General features: G+C 46.1%; 1 protein-coding gene across 6 annotated transcripts in view; it reads left to right on the top strand.

Annotated features, from left to right (window-relative positions):
* The first annotated feature begins 497 nt into the window (after positions 1-497).
* The window catches only part of LOC119955143 (ras association domain-containing protein 9-like), a 47,544-nt gene continuing 29,739 nt past the window's right edge, over positions 498-18,302 (top strand). For 3 of the 6 annotated variants that reach the window (XR_005458392.1, XM_038781062.1, XM_038781063.1), the window contains exon 1: positions 17,665-18,051. The gene's annotated coding sequence lies outside the window, so the exon portion shown is untranslated. Of the gene's footprint in view, positions 689-2,064; positions 2,171-16,199; positions 16,329-17,493; positions 17,574-17,664; positions 18,052-18,302 lie in introns of those variants that run through there. The other 3 variants (XM_038781064.1, XM_038781066.1, XM_038781065.1) reach the window with 3 other exon arrangements.

Raw genomic sequence — 18,302 nt, 5'->3', positions numbered from 1 at the left:
AAATATACAGTGAACATCTTAGCAACCATTAATTCAAATACAACCCCCAAACACGACAACACTAAGTAATCCTTTAAGGTTTCCTTTCAACATCCATAAGACTTAAAAACAAAACCTTTAACAGAAGCACATCAGGTTAAAGTCACCACTGAGAGCAGTTATTAGTTTTAAATCACCAAAGGATCAATTTACTGTTTTTAGATTACAGAGAGAGAGTGTGACTGCAGCTATCCAGCTCTGAAAATGAAACTAAAACACACCCTGCAGCAAACAGCCTAAAAGGAAAGTAAAAAGCTGACAGACAGCCGAGCTACACCCACACTCTGACATCACTGCAATAATAAACACCCATTTCTTAAAGGTACACTCGATACAGATATTTATATACACACCCATTTATAAACACCCATTTCTTAAAGGTAATCTCGCATGACATCATAATGACACAATGACCACCCCCATTTGAAGGGATGGCCTATGAAGAAATTTAAAGACCAAGTGTTGCCAGTTGGTGCCTTGCTGCGGGAAGTCTATTTGATTGTGCTCAGGAGGCTAGAGTCGGGGGAATTTTGAAGGACCCTGGAAGACTTATGCTAGTGTAACAAAGAGAAGACTGCCAGGATGAATTTGCAGCTTTATAACAAGAGTACATATCTGCTGAGAGTGTAGTGTAATGTGTAACCATGAGGTACGATTATAAGCTATGTTCATAAACTATTATAGGGTATTTTTTTTGTTTCGCTTAATAGTTGTCTATTGAGAAATGTTTAGTAGAATTGATTTTAGTTTGTTTTTTACAGTAAACTTCTTATAAAATGAAATCTGGCTGAATGATCCTCCACATTAGTCACTGAGAATTCAGATTTCTCTTTAAAAGTCATCGGTCTCGACAGGGATCGTAATAGTATTGTGGCACATGACTGACAATGTGGAAGCAGGCTAACATCATGTGGCCTGCTCTTTTGAATGATTGGTGTGCCCAGGCAGTGCTAACTGTGCAGTTTCTTCATTTCCCACATCAGCAGGGAGTCTACAATTGTAACTTTCTAGCACAATTAAAGATATTCCGCTCTGCTTAAAATGAGCCTGCATTCAGTAAAAAGAAGATGCATTGTTGGAGCAGGTACTAGCAATCATGCCAAAAAGTGAAGTGGTGAGACGGGTGCTCCAAAGTTTTTCAGACACTGCCCTGAAGGCCTTGTTTGAGGAGGAGGAAAGTAGAAGAAGTGTAACTGTATCTGAAGGGCATGAAAATGAATGAAATGAAAATCGCTTATTGTCACGAGTAGGCTTCAATGAAGTTACTGTGAAAAGCCCCTAGTCGCCACATTCCGGCGCCTGTTCGGGGAGGCTGTTATGGGAATCGAACCGTGCTGTTGGTCTGCTTTCAAAGCCAACGATCTAGCCCTGTGCTAAACAGCCCCTACATGGAGGATCTCCAGGTACATGCTCATAGCCATGGAGGACAATGTCAGGAGTTAAGCCCAGAGGACCAGAATGTAGTGTCGCAAGACATTTAGTGACCTCACATGCGTGGACATGGTGAATACATTAAACTTCAATTGCTATATCCCACCAACTGAACCACTCATCTCAGGCACTACACAATTCAACAAACAATCATCATTATAAGTCAGGACTTTTACCTTTGCACACTTAGCACTACAGCAGTCCTCACATCCACAACTTACACACACTGCAAGCTACTCAAACATGACAGCTACATCACCGACAGTACTCACTGACACACTTCCCTCTCTTGAAGGACAAGCTGGTGCAACTCAAGGCCGCAGGAGTTAACCAGATGGGGATGGTGCACATTCATGTCATGTCCTAAACACCATAGAGGAGACAGTGCTGGTCAATATTAGGATGCAGATTGCTAAGGGCATGCCCACTGGAGCGCTAAAGCTGTTGAAGGTGGTTTTCTCAGAGGTAACCCTTTCTACATCCCATTTCCCCTCACTCCACACTTTCTTCTGATTTGTAAGCTGGAGATAGTGCTTTTTCTTTCCCTCCTACTCCCCACATCGCAATCTTACTCTGTGCTTTTTTTCTTTTCAGATACATGACCAAGCAGTGCAGGAACATCAAGAAGAGAATAAGAATAACACAGCATCCTCACTCACAAATGCCAATTCGGGTACCGATAATGTGCATAGCTTACAGGGTAGGTTAGAGGTGAAATATACATGTGGTGAGAAACCCAGCAGTTGTAGACTCGCCACCAGGGCAGACTGTAAGGATAGTGGAGGTGCTTTCACCAGAGGGCAAGGTCATACGTTGGTTCTGCTGTGAAGGACTTTCATGCAACAACCTTTTGCAGAATTCTGATAGGTGTGCACAACAAAATACTTGCATTCCAGTGTCAAGGAGCATGGAGAACAGCACCATCTTTGCAAAGGGCGTTTCAAAGAATCTTCTGCCCATCCTTGTACAGTATGGAAGTGATGACTAATACCAATCGCACACTCATGGACCCAATCATTATGGACTGTCTGATGGCTGACAGCACAAGTAGCAAGAGCAGAAGTGGAAGCTCAAACTGTGGTCATGCACCCAATTTGGTGCCATGCAGCGTGAAACTGCTGCCCTCTTGGCTTGTGCTCAACAAGACATCAGGGCATGCAGGTCCTTCCACCAACGGGTCACTACGATTGCTGATGCACCACCTCAGTGGGGGGAAATACCCTCATAAAGCACCTACCTGCTCTCATCTCTCAGAATGACAGCATTTATTCTCCCACCACTCTCACTCCACCTGTACTCTTGCTGTTGCCTGCCAGCAGCCTGCCCAGACACTACCATCCATGGCAAGGTGATGCAGCCTAATCTTAGGCCTGAGGTTTTCCTCCAAGATCATCTGTAGTCTTCACCAGTGAAAGTCAACAGCCTTCCACCAGATATGCTGCAGTTATTGAGTAGCACTGCACAGCAACACTAAAGCAGACCAAGTTGACAGACACTAAAGGAATGCACAAGGATGATTGGATGACTTTTGTATGGCAGACTTTCTTTTATAAATTTGGGTTTGAATGTTTATGTTCTGCTGGGTTTGAATTTTGCATTGTGGCCATGTGGATACGATTAGTGGCAGAAGGGAGGTAAAGGGTGAGATCTTCTGGATGTTGATGCTGGTGGGATCTCCTGCACCTTTCGATGACATACCCCTGCTGTGAGTTTCCCGGCGGTGTGGGGTGGAGTTAATGGCAAATTCCATTGACAGTGACAGGACCAGAAGCCGCATCTCGCTGCCGAGAAATATGCCACAGGAGGCCAGAGAATCTCACAAAGTATCGGAAATAAGTGCGGATTTTTGCTGCCGTTACTAATATCGTACTCGGATGAGTTTTGCATCGGGAGACCAGGAAATAATGGAGCTGTGAGGGTTTCCTTCTCCCTTCCTCTTTCTCCTCTTCAGCTTGATGGTGCTGTTCCTCAGCTGCTCGCTCTATGGCTGGTGGCAAAGGCTGGCCCCTCATGTTGGTAAGGGTATGTAGCATACCGCAGACAATGACAAATCTTGACAGCTGCACTGCTGAATATTGAAGGGCTCCTCCAGAATGCTGAAGGCAACAGAAACATTGTTTCGGCATGCTATTGGTCTGCGCTGTCACATTTTGTGTAACAGCTTGTCTTTCGTGCATGCTGCATTGGAGAGCATGGATTGTGCAATAGAGTTATCAGATGTGCCATCAGCGGACAGCCTTTGTCACCCTATAGCCAACCTTTGGTCAGACTTGGTGGCTGAAGTGCAGCTCATACAACCGCAGAATTACTGCTACCAGCATACCAGACATTAACCTGCATGATTCACATTGCATGTGGTCATACATCAGCAGGAGATATTGCAAATTCCAGCTGCAACCTGGAAGCAGCCAGGCGCATAAATGTTTCAGGCCATGGACACTGACAATGCGGTCCGTGTCCTGCTCCGAGGTTGGTGTGGTTGTAGCAGTAGTGGGGACATCCTTACAGAAGCAGGGACACCTCATACATTGTTGGGTTCAGGTAGGAGTTTTGCTACCTGGCACCTTGGGCAGACCTGACCTCCAGACCTTGATGAATGAAAAATCCCTCAAGGTGAACAAAAATCTGCAACATAATTTTAATGTACTTCTTGAAAGATTCTTTCAAGATCAAATCACCATTTGGAATGGGGCTTGATAATAATGATATCGGTGAGTAATTTGTTTTAAAATGTAATGAAGTGTAGCAGATTGCAAATTAAGCTTGTTCGTCAGTCCTAATAATTACTGAGATTTTCAAAACAATTTTTAATGCTTCGCTTAACAAATCCAGTTGTATTAGTCCTATTTGTGTGCAACATTAATTGTAGCTCCTATTACCGAGCAATTGCTTGATGGGTTATTGAACCTCTAGGAATTTAATTTGGACTTCAGTCAGTGGCAATTGCAGCTAAACAAAATAGCACAAATGGGGGTTGTTAAATCAATACTTCCCTTGTCATTCTAAATAATCTATAAATCCAATCTGATATTCCTAGAAATCCATTCACAATGGGTATCCAATTAAACTTAAACATCCAATTAATCAATTACCTGAGGTGCTCAATGGATGATTGTACAATGAACATTTATGCTGTTTGTGAGGTTTGTGCGGTTCTCTGGCCTTGTATTGAAAACACAGCAATCTTTACCAGTTTCACAGATGACAAACAGCTTGAAATGTTAAGATTTTCTTTTTTTCCATTAGCTCAGTAGACATCACTTACAGAAAGCCACAAACAGTTTTTAAAATCTTCAAAACAAGCTGCAGAAAATGTCTTAAAAGAAGAATCTCCATTTCTCCTTATTAGGACTCTGTCCTTTTGGGAAACATCCTTTTACCTAGTGTTATAACCCACAAGTTTCTTATGGGCTGGGGACAATTAACTTACAGAATACGAGCATCGGGGGACCTCTAAATAATGTATAGTTGTAGTGTATATATAGCGGGCCAGTTAGATAGGATACGTGATCGGCGCAGGCTTGGAGGGCCGAAGGGCCTGTTCTTCTGCTGTATTGTTCTTTGTTTTCTGTTAGCCACTGACAAGGCATGCCCAGTTGTGGTATACTATGTGTTGTATATAATGTATGTGTTGTATATGTTGTATATTGTAAATAAACAACATTTCTTTGAGCTACTCGGTGGAGACGCCGTCCTAGCCTTATAAAATCTAGACCCAGAGAATTTAAACACTAAGTGCACAGACCTATGCAACCCCCTTGTGTGCATAGGAGTACAACAGGTGTTGTCTTAACAGCACCGAGCTCCGAGAGGTGTAAGATTCTGCTGTTTGATCAACCACAATCGCCTGAACTGTTAGAGCTTTGGGATTACTGGGTCACTGTTACCAAATAGAAATGTGCTTCATCACTCAATGACTTTTGAGGTCCCATCTATGAGCTGGGCTGGTTCATTAAACATCAATAGTACTCTGGACTGTTGTGAACTTCCAGACTCAGGAATCCATGTTGTGAATTAACACTGCTAGCATGGATTGGAGAATCATGCAGAGCATGAATTGCATGATTAAATTACTGATATGTTATGATTACACATATCTCTGCGGCAGGAACACTCTATAAACCCATTTCCTATCAGAATGCTCAACATAGAATTGGTTCCAAGCTCCTAAAGCCAAGATGTGGAGATGCCGGCGTTGGACTGGGGTGGGCACAGTAAGAAGTCTTACAACACCAGGTTAAAGTCCAACATGTTTGTTTCAAACACTAGCTTTCGGAGCACTGCTCTTACCTCAGGCGGCAGGAAAGATTCATCAGAGAGGTGAAAAATGATTATTGGAAACATTAAATTTGCAGTTGCGATCAAAGTTGAATCAAAATTCAGTCATAGTGGCCCAGAGTGAAAAGCTCAGGAGGTTTATTTGAAAGAAAAAAGAACAGCAATATTGTTTGACACGTTACAATGAAACAAATGATTTATTTATTCTGTTGCGCCTTTGCTTGCGTTTTCATTATTCGCCTGTGACAGCTTCTGTCGTCAAGTCACTGTAGTAATTTAGATGGCAGAGAGTCTAGCCATCTATATAAGTATTTATAAGTATAAATTAGAATCTAAGGCAGGTGTTGTTCTGAACTAAGTAACCTAAAGATGGCCAAATGATCCCGACTTGCCTGGGAGATCATTATTGCTCTTTTTGACATTGCAGGCTGGTTTAATGCACCAATCCAATCAGGAGGATCTTATTCCAGAACAATGCATAATCCACTGGGAAATGAAACATTATCAGCAATACAAAAAAAAGGCATTTTAAGATTAATCTGCATTTTGATGGCTGGATTAAACTTGCAGATATTTCCAGGAAACTCAAAGACATTTAAACATCTGATGGGGAAGTTAAGGAAGAGAGAAGCATGTGACATGGACTGTTCCTCGGAACTCTTCTGAAAATGAGTATTGGAATTAAAGACAAAAGACATGCATACATTGCTACAAATAGAGATTTAAAAGTTCTGGGAGCTGGGATCATAGAATCATAGAATAGAATTATAGAACCATCATAGAATTTCATAGAATCAGTGCAGAAGGAGGCCACTCAGCCTATCACGTCTGCACCGGCCCTTGGAAAGATTCTAATGATTGTGTGAGAATGGTATTACATAGAATTTACAGTGCAGAAGGAGGCTATTCAGCCCATCGAGTCTGCACCGGCTCTTGGAATGAGCACCCTACCCAAGGTCAACACCTCCACCCTATCCCCATAACCCAATAACCCCACCCAACACTAAGGGCAATTTATCATGGCCAATCCACCTAACCTGCACATCTTTGGACTGTGGGAGGAAACCGGAGCACCCGGAGGAAACCCACGCACACACGGGGAGGATGTGCAGACTCCGCACAGAGAGTGACCCAAGCCGGAATCGAACCTGGGACCCTGGAGCTGTGAAGCGATTGTGCTATCCACATGTATTTTTAATTTGTAAAATAACACAAATTAATTTAATGCCTCAATTTGGTACATGATAAAAACTTAGACTCGGTGCCTTGTAGAAACTATAAGTGGAATCAGATTGCAGGTTGCCTTAGCGTAGCGGTTCACAAACATTTTTGTTGAATTTCATTTTCAGATGGATTAATAACCATGGAACCCCATTCTAAGTTATACTTCATGATATTCATAATATCAAAGTAATAATGGAAGTGGCAGCCTCAGTCTTAAAAGACAATGGTTTTTGCTGATGCTGTGTTAAGCATTGCTTTGTCTGGCTCAGAAATCCTACTCCAGCATGGAGTTCTCTGTCACGTTTACTGCAGAGAAAGATAGTGGGCTGAGTAGGTGCATGATTCATTCTGTTTTCTCTGGATCTCCTTCTCACTCAGTTGAACATTTCCTCTTTGCTCACCTCTTCCAAAGCGCTTCCAAAAATGCAGTTTTCAGAGGTCACAGCCATCAGTTGACTGTCTCTCAATTGCCAGTGTCAATAGCCAACATCTTCATATCTTGCTTGCAGGTGCTCTTGTAGCAGAGGTACGGCTAATCAGGAGGTCATGAAAAAGTGGCCAACTCACCAAGGTCTTTTGGTATAGTCAGGGGTTAAAATCTCACACTCTTATATTTTTAGAAAATATATAGATATTCCCCTGGCTAATTTCTAAAATGCACAAAAACTGGGCAAAAACTATAAAAAGAGGGTGGCACATGGCGCCGTGGTTAGCACTTGGACTGCGGCACTGAGGACCCGGGTTCGAATCGCGGCTCTGGGGTACTGTCCGTGTGGTTTGCACATTCTCCCCTTGTCTGCGTGGGTTTTACCCCCACAACCCAAAGGGCAGCAGGGTAGCATTGTGGACAGCACAATGGCTTCACAGCTCCAGGGTCCCAGGTTCGATTCCGGCTTGGGTCACTCTCTGTGCGGAGTCTGCACATCCTCCCCGTGTGTGCGTGGGTTTCCTCAGGGTGCTCCGGTTTCCTCCCACAGTCCAAAGATGTGCAGGTTAGGTGGATTGGCCATGATAAATTGCCCTTAGTGTCCAAAATTGCCCTTAGTGTTGGGTGAGGTTACTGGGTTATGGGGATAGGGTGGAGGTGTTGACCTTGGGTAGGCAGCTCTTTCCAAGAGCCGGTGCAGACTCGATGGGCCGAATGGCCTCCTTCTGCACTGTAAATTCTATGACCTATGATCTATGTGCTGGTTAGGTGGATTAGCCACACTAAATTGTCCCTTCATTGGAAAAGAAAAATAATTGGGTCCTCTAAAAAAAATGTTTTAAATTATAAAAAGGCTGAAGCCATGACTACTTGTGACTCTGAACTAAAGGAACATTCTGGAGTGTGGTAGTCACCACTGTTGTATTATATTGTATATATGGGTATTACAGTAAGTTCCCTGTACTACAGGTACGGGGGTAGATCCCTGCCTGCAGCCTCCGCCCAGTAGGCGGAGTATAAATGTGTGTGCTCTCCGAACAGCAGCCATTTCGGCAGCTGCTGAATAAAGCCTCGATTACATTCTAATCTCGTCTTGTCGTAATTGATAGTGCATCAATTTATTACACAGAGGTTTTTCAGAGATGGACCCCCGCATCAAGCCGGATTGTCTGCAGCTGCATCCTCAAGCAGACAACGCCAAAAAGGACTTTGCACATTGGCTAGCTTGCTTTGAAGCATACACTGGGTCTGCGCCAGACCCAATCTCAGAAGCACAGAAGCTCCAGATTCTTTACATGCGGCTGAGCACCAACGTCTTCCCCTTCGTCCAGGACGCGCCTACCTATGCAGAGGCCATGCGCTACTGAAGGAGAATTACGCCCAGCAGACCAACAAGATCTATGCCAGGCACATCCTGTCCACGCGGCACCAACTTCCCGGTGACTCTGTGGAAGATTTCTGGCGTGCTTTGCTCGCCAAGTGAGAGATTGTGACTGCCAGGCCATTTCAACCACTGAACATTCAAACCTGCTAATGAGAGACGCGTTCATTACGGGCATAGGGTCGCGCTTGACCTCGCGGCGACTAAGAAACTAGCGCTCTTATTCACGGTCGCCTCACGCAACGTACAGGCTTATGCCCCCGACCGCACACACCCCCCCCCCCGTGCATCGTGGACCCCGCCAGCGGCCACCCCATCGTGGACCCCATCAGCGACCGCCTCCAGCCAACCCCACGCCTGCGCCGTGCGGCAGCTAACCAACCCCGGGGGACCCAACTGCTACTTCTGCGGACAGACAAAACATGCCCGGCAGCGCTGCCCGGCGCGGAGCGCACTCTGCAAGGCCTGTGGCAAGAAGGGACATTTTGCTGCAGTGTGCCAGGCCCGCTCAATCGCCGCTATTGTCCCTGCACCCCCCACGTGCGGCCAGTGGGCGCCGCCATCTTCCTCTCCTCAGACCACGTGCGGCCCATGGGCGCCGCCATCTTGCTCCACCCACGACACGTGTGGCCCATGGGCTCCGCCATCTTGCTCCACCCACTACATGTGCGGCCCGTGGGTGCCACCATCTCGCTTGCCTCAGAACCAATGGACGCTGCCATCCTACCTGCCACAGGACACGTGCAGCCCGAGGGCACCGCCATCTTGCTTGCCTCAGAACCAATGGGCGCTGTCATCGTGCCTACCATAGGAGAAATGCGGCTCGTGGACGCCACCATCTTACCCGCCTCAGGACCCCTGCCCATCGGGCACCTCATCAGGCCGCTCATCGCCTGCAACTGCCGATGACCAGCCGCGTCTCGCCTCGGTCACGATCGACCAATCCCAACCGCACAACCTCGCAACCGCGTCGACAAAGGTGAAGGTCGACAGGCACGAGATATCCTGCCTTCTGGACTCCGGGAGCACTGAGTGCTTCATCCACCCTGATACGGTAAGGTGCTGCTCCCTCGCGGTACACCCCGCTAACCAAAGAATCTCCCACTCCGTGGAGATCCAGGTGTCCTGCGTCGCCACCCTCACCATTCAGGGTGTAGAGTTCAGCGGCTTCCGGCTCTCCGTCCTCCCCAACCTCTGCGCTGCCTTGCTACTTGGCCTGGATTCCAGTAAAACCTCCAGAGCCTAACCCTGAAATTTGGCGGGCCCCTACCACAGGCAGTACCAGAGAAGCTGACACCTCGTTATCTCTGAAGGTATGCAAATGTCCCTATGGGCTGCAGAGCCTAAATTTATTGAAAATTATACAATGGCCATCTACATTTCATAAGCCAGGTCTGTCCATCAGCTTGTACAGGTCAGTTAGGACAAACACCCGAAAGCCACAATTCAAATTCTTAATGGTTGAAACTTTAACAATCTCAGGAACCTAGACAAAGAAATGCTCATCCTTTGTCAAAGCCAAAGTGGGGATGTGGGATATAGGTGATAAGCCCCCCACCCCCTGCCCCACCTAGCTGGGAAAACCAGTTATACTGTTTCGCTGTACTGCAAACCAGTCTGCCTTCTCCCACCTACCAAGGAACAGCTTAGAAATGGAGTCCTGTCCAGATTTGTATGCCTGGCCCCATTTACATTGTACTGGAACTTCAGAATATCTATACCATTTCCTACAAGGCTAATTCACCTCTGAATGCCTATCTCATTATGATCGGTGACAGATTTCCCAACCTCTTGGTTGTAATCCAATTTCTATGTAAACACACATCGGGTAAACTCAGCGGGTTAGTTTATTTGCACACACTCAAACATGGGAGGAGGGTCACAATGTAGCCTCGCTTTCACTCATATAATAAAAGAGGCGCATAGAGAAACACTGATTTACAGGGCAAGGATCACAGACAGGGCCGGCCCAAAGTACCGGCAACTCGGGCAGTCGCCCGGGGCGCCATGTGTTAGGGGGCGCCAGAGACTCGGGTCCCGCGCATGCGCAGTTGGGCCGGTGCCAACCAGCGCATGCGCGGCGGCCGCCCTCCCCCAGGGCGGCCCCCTCCGCCTCCCCCTCCGGCCGCCCCCCCCCCCGCTTCGGCCGCCCCCCCTCCGTTCTCCCCGGCCCCGCCCCCCCGCCTCGGCCCCGCCTCGCCCCCCCCCCCGCCTCGGCCCCGCCCCCACGCCTTGGCCCCGCCCCCCCAAGGGCGCTGAAGTTCAGGTTGCCCGGGGCGCCAGCAACCCTAGGGCCGGCCCTGATCACAGAGTAAGAAATTATTGATATCTCATTATGGAAGTCATCGCTACTGGAAAAGTGAACAATCCAGCATCAGTTTTCAGCCTGCCAGCATGTGAAGGAATAGACCATTGGTCTTCGATTCCAGACTCTGGATTCACACAAAGCAATAATTTCTTACTCTGTGATCCTTGCCCTGTAAATCAGTGTTTCTCTATGCCCCTCTTTTATTATATGAGTGAAAGGGAGGCTACATTGTGACCCTGTTTTGGTGAGTGTGCTTTACACTCAATTGGCACAGTTGTATTACCTTGCGCTAGAGTCGCCAGGTATCTTTATGATACCACCACAAGGTTCAAGTTCAAGTGCTGATCAATAACTCAGTACACCAGTTAGTAAGGTTCAAATCAAAACACGTTTATTATATACACAGTTAATCACTACTCATGCATAAACACTATGAAACTAGACTACCTCTACCGCTACAGGCCAATACTTATCTTTGGAAAAGGAACCCACTGGGTCAGGGAACAATGGCCTTTTGTTCGATCCTAGGCTGCAGGCTTCCAACTGGTATGGACTAAGGGTCAGGAGCGCCTATCTCGTAGCATGCGTTGACTGGACACTTACTTGGTGGTGCAGCTGCAAGGCAGTTAAGGGTCAAGTGTTGTTTCAGTCTGCTGCGTGACCCTGCGGAGAAGTCTATCGAGAGAAACTGCCAAGAGAGCGAATTGAACTTGGGACCTGTCTTTTATAGGCCCCAGGGGCTTTGGGCGGACCCCGTACCTGACTCCAATCGATTGGATCACGTACCAATCGATCGGTTTGAATTCCCCAATACTGGGGCTGTTCCCTGATCGCTTGGCGTTCCTTGGGTGCTCGTTAGTCTCTTTTGTCTTGGACTCCTGCTGGCGCCGAGGAGTCTAGCTTTGCTTTGGCTATTCTTGATTATTACCATTGTGCCCGGGAATCGCTCATTAATATTCAGATTGCTGGTTTCAATGCTGTCTGCTTTCTGCAACTCGAATATACAGAAGAGCTCTGCAAACTGCTCATTTTCTCATACTGTCCAATTTTCCCTGCATTCTTTGCGAATCTCCATTTTAAACTCGGGAAGTGGCCAACCCAGGTGGCTACACTTCCTCCTGTCATGTTTGAGTGTGTGCAAATAAACTAACCCGCTGAGTTTACCCGATGTGTGTTTGCATAGAAATTGGATTACAACCAAGAAGTTGGGAAATCTGTCACCGCTCATAAAGGGGGAAAGCAATATCAAAACACCTTTCTGTTAATGGAGAGATGGTGAGAGGAGAAATCAGAGCAGTTTAAATTAAACCCCCTGCTATCAGTGGCAGGATAAATCCATCGCCCATCCTTTCATGAACATGTCGAAGCTAGCGCAGATAATGTTGGCTAAGCAATGATTGCGTGTCAACTGCATGCTGCAGGACTCTGAGTGAGTGGCTTTGTACTGATAAGAGACGCCCAGAATATGCCTGAGACAGCAAGGTGCAACCGGTTCAGCCTATTCTCCTGCCTGGCATATTCTGTCCAGTTCTCACCACTGTAGAGGAATACGCTGAGCACTCAGGCATGGTCGGCTCTCAGTTTGGTTTACTCACTCATATTGCTGTTGTTCCACATTCATTTACTCAGCTTGGACATAATAACTCCAGCCTTTGTGATGCATGATTTTGGCACAGAGTGACAGATTGTGAAGCCTAGGTATCGGAAGCGATCAACAACCTCCAGTGTCACATTGTCAGTGTTGATAATTAGTGGTATGGCAATGTCCTGGGCCATGACATTGTCTTGCTGATGCTGATGGTTAAAGTAAAATTTTTACAGATGTCAGAGTCTGTCAATTTGCCGCTGGAGTGTTTGATGGCATGGAATGCCAGTGCTGCATCGTTGGCATTGAGCAATTCGCTGATGAAGACTTGGCATACCTTTTTTGGATCTCCGGCAGGCAAGGTTGAACAGCTTTCCATCAGTACTGGTATGGGCGTCAACACCCTCTATAGATGACTTGAATGCTTTTCAGGAAAGAGGCATTTCCTCGCAGATGGGTGTGCCTGCTTCTCACTTACACAGGAGGCAGTACTTCAATTTGTTTTTACAAATCTCCCGTCTCTTGGACAAGGCTGCACTCGCCTGACACCCAGAAGCAGCCTTGCTATCTCTAGATCTACCTGCCAATCTTTGCACTGCTCTCCGTTCTCCTCCACCACCCTCTCCCCTCCTTGGTAAGACAACCGGCCAACTCTGCATTGCACGTGTGGCAGCTGCTTTCCACTTGTGCCTCCCAGCTCACACCAAGTCCACATCCCGCCACTACTCAATCACTTTGCGGACCGCGGGGAAAAATATCAATGGAACAGGGTTTGGGAACCTCTGCCTCAATGAACAAAGTTCTCTGTGAGTCCCAAGAAGATTAATCTGCGCTGGGGCAAAAGCCTAAGGAGGTGAAGATTTGGAATCGCAGAGGATGCAAAGTCTGCCTCCAAGGAGATGGGTTCATTAAAATAAAGTGTTCAGCACTCCCACACTCCTTAAGTACCAATTAAAAAGAAAGCTGTCTACAAAGCCGAATGGCACCTATTTCCCACAGTGTTCATTCTGGCCCCAGCTCGGGGACATTTCTGGCCTCCAGGCAGAGGGAAGTCGTCAATCAGGCTGAGCAGATTTGAAAGTTCTCATCAACAGCAAGCGAGGAAGTAGAAAGCACTGATTCCCATTCACTGCAGGGGCTGGCTTAGCGGACTAAGGCAGGCCAGCAGCACGGTTCAGTTCCCGTACCAGCCTCCCCGAACAGGTGCCGGAATGTGGCGACGAGGGGCTTTTCACAGTAACTTCATTTGAAGCCTACTTGTGGCAATAAGCGATTTTCATTTTTCATTCCACTTTTCAATAATTTTACAGAAAACAAAGTAGAGATTGGGGAGATAAATATGAGATTAATATAGGAACTGAAATGTCATAAACCAACTTTAAAACGCTGATGCCGCAGAGGAATTTCACCCTCAGCATTTTTGAGCATCCAATTTTTTTCATTTCTAAATCAAATCGTATTTGCAGTGAGCGATCTGATGTAAGGCGCATAGCCAGAAACCTTTACTGAAACATGCTTTGTGAATCTTTATTACTTCAACATATAAGCCTTCAAGTCAATTATGATTAATCGGAATGTGAGTCATATCGGTTAAGTACAAATCATTTTTCACATCACAATTTGTTCCAAGCAGGACATATTTTGCGTGACAAGCTCAAGTTTTAGAATGTGTGTGTGGGATTTTACTCTTCAGGCAATTGTATGGTTACCTACCAAAATTAGCACACAGTTATCTAAAGAAAGAAGGCTTTCTTTAGAACTCAGTTGCTTTTTATCCCTCCAGTGATGGCGAATCATGTCATATGCTTTCATGTTAGCACATGCATAACGGAGTAAATTTTCAACCGTATATGTTTAAAGCTTAATTAATGTTCTCAGATGCGCCTGTGGAATTCAAGATATCAGAATGGAATGAGGAGTTGTTATTGCTTTGCTTTTTTTAATATTGGAAGTATTCCTCTGGTTCAGCACCAAAGACCACTCCCATGAGCAAACCCCATTCTCTATATTGTGAAGCATCAGTTGAGCATGTCTTAACTTGCCCAATATCCAGATAAAGGGTTTGAACCAAGCACCAGGCAGAGAATTCTCATCACTGCAATCAGAATTCATGGACATGTCAATTGCGTTCGCATGGTTTCCTCATCTTGGATAAGCGGAAGAATGAACATAATTTTGGCTGTAAAGCACTCATCAAATTTATTGAATATTAAACAGACTAATGAGCACTAGCAAAGACAAACAGTAACTTGCCGACTTGAAATGAATGAAAATCACTTATTGTCACGAGTAGGCTTCAATGAAGTTACTGTGAAAAGCCCCTAGTCGCCACATTCCGGCGCCTGTCCGGGGAGGCTGGTATGGGAATCGAACCGTGCTGCTGGCCTGCTTGGTCTGCTTTTACAAGCCAGTGATTTAGCTGAGTGAACTAAACCAGCAATCAATTGCTCCTTGAAATGTTGCAAACAAAAAAGACCCTTCTCCTGTGCTAGTCCACTGTATAAAGCAGAACATTGAAACATGGTCCTTAATTAGATGTCACAGAGTGTCTGGCTCACCTTTGTCTCTTACAGCTCCAGACTGACTGCTGATGTGATACAAGTGAGCACAGTGTAACCTCCAGGTTCCTCTTCACTAAGAGAAAAACAGTCAAACTAAATTAAATCCAGTTCAACTCAGGTTTCCAATCAAACACTGACTTTATAAAACAGATACGTTATCGACGAGGTGTCAAACGGAAATTATGTTTACTGGTTAGGTCGGCACGCAAGAACCATAAACACTGGCATGTTGGGCCAAGTGGCCTGACTTTGTAATCACTCATACTGTAACTCTTGTGCTCTGTATCTTATCAATGATAGTTCCTCATCTGTCTTGTCTGAAACCCCTTAAGCTGGTACGTCTGAGCTGTGGAAAGGGAGATGTTGAATGTGGGTAGGCAGGCGCTGGTATTTGTCTGATTACACACCTCTGAAGCACCTTGGGACATTTTGCTATGCTAATTGTGGCACAGTGGTACAGCGGTTGGCACTGCTGCCTCATAGTGCCAGGGACCCGGGTTCAATTTCAACTTTGGGTGACTGTCTGTGTGGAGTTTGCACTTTCTCCCCGTGTCTGCGTGGGTTTCTCCGGGTGCTCCGGTTTCCTCCCACAGTCCAAAAATGTGCAGGTTGAGTAGATTGGCTGTGCTAAATTGCCCCTAGGTGGGGTTACGGGAATAGGGTGGGGGATTGGGCCTGAGTGGGGTGCTCTTTTAGAGGGTCGGTGCAGACTGGGCTGAATGGCCTCTTTCTGAACTGTAGGGATTCTATGATAAATGCAAGTTGTTGTTGTCAATTATAGATTTGCATTCTAATGAATCCATAAAAGGGCAGTCACTCCCAAATCTCAATGCCCATCTTCCAGCCCAGAGTTGAAACCAAAGATTGCTATTGCTTCTTCTCCATGTGGTGTTACATTTTGGATTTTTAACATTTTTTAACCCCTGATGCTGAGTGCTGTCTTTTCCTGTAGGAGGAATGCCTTATCTTAATTGGCTGCTGCAGTCTCAAGCTCCTGCCAGCACACTAAGTGAGAATTCATGGAATGGATGGCACTAATTCTAGGTGAAGGGGGGCCTGGAACGAAAGGCTTCAATGTGCTAACATGCATTGCGGTATGTGAGATAATTGACATGATTGGTGCCTGACCACTTTGCCCCTGGGAGATACAACATAGTGCGTGATGCACTTAAGAATATTCATTTCAGAAGGTGGCATGGTGGTTAGCACTGCTGCCTCATGACACCGAGTACCCGGGTTCGATTCCAGTCCCAGGTCACTGTCCATGTGGAGTTTGCACATTCTTCCCGTTTCTGCCTGGATCTCATTCCCTCAACCCAAAATATACAGGTAGGGCAGCACGGTAGCATTGTGGATAGCACAATTGCTTCACAGCTCCAGGGTCCCAGGTTCAATTCCCGGCTTGGGTCACTGTCTGTGCGAAGTTTGCACATCCTCCCCGTGTGTGCGTGGGTTTCCTCCGGGTGCTCCGGTTTCCTCCCATAGTCCAAAGATGTGCAGGTTAGGTGGATTGGCCCTGTTAAATTGCCCTTAAGTGTCCAAAATTGCCCTTAGTGTTGGGTGGGGTTACTGGGTTATGGGGATAGGGTGGAGTTATTTACCTTGGGTAGGGTGCTCTTTCCAAGAGCCGGTGCAGACTCGATGGGCCGAATGGCCTCCTTGTGCACTGTAAATTCTATGATAATCTATGATACAGGGTAGGTGGATTGGCCACACTAAATTGCCCCTTAATTGAAAAAAAGGAATATTTATTTCATGATGCTCTCGGTTTGATGTACAAAAGTGAGATTATATGTTTCCACTTCTTAACACTTCTTAAGGGTTTTATTAAGCTATTTTACACATAGGTGTGGCTTCACCTGTATATTGTACAATTAAGTGAACATTCACATATTGTTTGGAAGTTATTGCGTATTGCATTTGGCAGAATGGTAGCACAGTGGTTAACACTGTTTCTCCACAGCCCCAGGGACCCGGCTTGGGTCACTGTCTGTGTGGAGTCTGCACGTCCTGAAAGACGTGCTCGTTAGGTGAATTGGACATTCTGAATTCTTCATCTGTGTACCCAAACAGGCGCCGGAATGTGGCGACTAGGGGATTTTCACAGTAACTTCATTACAGTGTAATGTAAGCACACTTGTGACACAAATAAAAAATCATTGTTGACTGTAAGAGTGTAGATTCCTAAGCATGCTTTATGAAGTCACAGTGCATTCTAACTTCAATACTTAACAGTTGGAATGCATTGCCACATCTTGGCTTGTTGCCCGCCGAATGAAGGGCAGGATGGAAGCAGCTGGTTTGGCATTCGATGGGCCGAATGGGCCTCCTTCTGCACTGTAGGGATTCTATTCTAATCATTGGGATCGGGTGGGGGGGGACCATATCGGTGTTCAACCTACTTCAAATTGTTGCCTGGCCTCATCTAATCGAGCATTTATTTCTAGGCCCAGAACTTCCTTCGTCTGAGCAGAGCCCTGGCCCCAGGTAGGATGTACCTGGAAGCAGAGCCAGCTACCTAACTGTTGCCATAGGCATCAGGACACAGCCAGCTTCAGTTCTCACCCAAAATCCACACACCCGTATCTTCCAGCAGGGGTCACTGGATAGCGACCAGAGCACAAACTCTGGCTGCCAAGAACTTTCATTTCGGTAACCAACAACAAACACATACACAGGATTAATTTTCCCCCCAAAAAATGACTTGATTTGACAACCAGAACTTAAGGCGTGAAACAAGTGAAGTTCCCAACATGTATCAGGAAAAATAAACCCAGTGTGCCAAATTATTTGGTGAAACATTCTGCTGTACTGAAGGTAAACTTTCGATTGTTGAATTACAGTATCATGGTGCAGTTAAAGCCATGAAGAGTAACTCAAACATTCCAGTGTCATTGCTCAACACCGGCGCTCGCTGTTAAATTCAAATGCGATTCTTTCAACGTTAAGTCCCAGGAGTGCATTGGAGAGGAGGAGGAGGGTGAACAATATTTGCATTCTTTGCTTTCCCAATTAAAAACGTGATTTTGAACGGGTTGTACTGGGAAAGTTTTCTGGCCAAAACAAAA

The sequence above is a fragment of the Scyliorhinus canicula genome, chromosome 20 (genome assembly GCF_902713615.1).
Source record: "Scyliorhinus canicula chromosome 20, sScyCan1.1, whole genome shotgun sequence".
In the NCBI taxonomy this organism is placed as follows: domain Eukaryota; kingdom Metazoa; phylum Chordata; class Chondrichthyes; order Carcharhiniformes; family Scyliorhinidae; genus Scyliorhinus; species Scyliorhinus canicula.
The sequence above is the reverse complement of the archived record's forward strand: the minus strand, read 5'-3'. Positions and strand labels throughout refer to the sequence as shown.